This window comes from Arachis duranensis, chromosome 6 (genome assembly GCF_000817695.3).
Source record: "Arachis duranensis cultivar V14167 chromosome 6, aradu.V14167.gnm2.J7QH, whole genome shotgun sequence".
NCBI lineage: Eukaryota > Viridiplantae > Streptophyta > Magnoliopsida > Fabales > Fabaceae > Arachis > Arachis duranensis.
Genome location: NC_029777.3, coordinates 6342426 through 6345055, shown reverse-complemented (window position 1 = coordinate 6345055; position 2630 = coordinate 6342426).

Sequence of the window (2630 nt, the reverse complement as noted above, 5' to 3'; positions counted from 1 at the left end):
TATATTGAAAATTCTAAATTCTAGCTCTTTACTTCTCTGCTATCATAAGGTTAGGATTTAGAGTCTTTACTTCTCTGCTATCATAAGGTTAGGATTTAGAGTTTTCAATATATATATCATAAGAGTATTTTAGTCGTTTTTTATAATAAGAATATTGTAGTCATTTTTTATAAAAAATAATATTAATTTAAATCGGTTCAAGATTTGATTCACTATTTTTTGATTAAATTAATTTATCTGACTTAATTGTGACAAAAATAACATAATTTAATTAATTATATATATTAAATTTTAATTACTAAAATATATTTTTAAAAAGATATTTTAGATGTCTCTGTTTGAGTAGCTCTCAATAAAAAATAACATTGAACGGATATTAATGGATGAGAGAGAGAAATTAAATATTAGTCTACACTAATTTAATATCTGCTGTTATGCTATAAAAGAGAGTTGTTACATTCATCATGCTTATATCATTTCTTCTATCTTTTCATTTCTATAACATACAATTATCTTATCTTGAATTAACTTCATTAGTTTTATTTTATCCTGATTATTTTAAAATGAAGATGAAAACAATGACAACAAGCATCATGAGCTTGTTAGCTCTTATCATGCTGTTGAACAATGGATTCATGGTTTTAGGTAGCAGAAAAAACTTATTAGAATACAATTTTACCAATAAATTTTTTCTCGAAGATGAAGGTCCATCCCCTGGAGGAAAGGGACATAAGGCTCAGCCACCTGGACATGGAGGTCCACCATCAGATTTGTACTTCGATGAGAATTTTGGAGTGTTTTCGAACTTAGAAGATTCAAAAAGTTTCCAAAAACAAACTCATCATGAATTTTCAACCGAAGGATCAGGTCCATCTGATGGAGGAGAGGGACATAAACTTCCACCTGGCCATGGAGGTCCACCACGTAGCTAGCCATGGAGGAGATCCACCACCTTCAAATCTATACTTTAGTTAAAAAATATTAATAAAAATAATAAAATGGAGGAGGTCCGCCACCTTCAAATCATATCAAAGTATAATTGGTTGATGCATATAGTTATGTTGTTGATAATAATAAAATAAAAGTTTTATCTTTAGTTACAATTTTATAATAATTATTTTCTTTAATATGTTCAAGGCTTACGCGTGTTATTATATTAGTTTAGATCAAGTATAATTCAATTAAAATTAATATTTCAGCATTTATCAAATTGAAAATCAAACTTGCAAATAAAAATTTGTATAGATCGAGGAAAATTAGATTTGTTTTCATCCGAATCCAATTCTAATTAGATACTAAAAATAAATTGGATATTAAATATTTACCAAATTTATTTTAGTATCTTAAATATTATATTACGTACAACTACATATGAAAACTGTTCACGTACTTTTATTAAATTGTTTAACTTTATTAAAATATTAATTTTATAATAATTAATATCAAAATTTTTATAATAAAAATTTTCGGATTTAGAATAGATAATTTCACATCAAAAGGAGACATAAATAGTAAAAAAAATAATATTATCCGATTTTTTTAACTAAATATTTATTGTGAAAAAATCAAAAGTTAAGAGTTATATATTTGATATTGAGTGGAATAGATATTTGTACCAACTATTAAGATATACGGACAAGATAAATGAAGGCTATAACGACATGAATATAAAGCGTATTTAGGATATTGTTTGATGTAGAAAATAAAAGTACATCCTTATGATTTAAAGAATTATATGTAAATTTTTAAGCAAGCAAAAATAATTTTTATTAAGAAAAAAGAATAAACAAAAAATATTATGTTATTTTATTTTTCATAAGTGATATTGTGAAGATATAAATTATAATTTGAAATATTTTTTATTGAATTTTATCATTAGAATTGACTAATAAGATTTGATTTGTATTAAATATGAATAATAAAAAATAATTTTAACGGAAGAAATGTTAATTTATGTGTTGGAATAATAACTGTGAAGTAATAACTAATAAATACTAACAATTGAAATAGAATTTTCACAGTATAATATATATGAAAGTACATAAGTTTGATCTAATATGGATATGAATAAATAGTTGGAGTAAAATTATTGAAATGAGCAATATAACTATTAATTGGCAACATGTGAAGAATTTAACATTGAAGATCTAGATGTTGCTGTCGGATATATAATATTGAGAAAAATATAAGAAAGTTATACATTAGATACGAATTTGCGATAAGAAAAGAATGTTGGGTGAAATATAATATCGTGATTGATAATAAAGTCGGACTAATATGGACTACATTAGTTTTTTTTAAGCCAAAATGAATGTATCCATACGTGAGATAATAATTAAGAAACACTTGATTTAAAGGCTATGTGATACATTCTTAAACATTTTTGGATAAACAATATTTTTTGTTTTGCTAGCGTTTTTATCATGTGATTAGAATTTTCAATTTTTTTTATTTGTGACCCTTGAGATGGTAACACAAAATTAATCGTGTGTGAAGACAAATTTATTCAATAGCAATGGTAGCCTAACATTTAATAGTGTGAATGTCATTCTAGAAATAAAAATCTTATTGAAACACCTGGTTGAATTTAATAGTTTTACCTGGATGAATTTATCTTCGAGCCTTGTAAT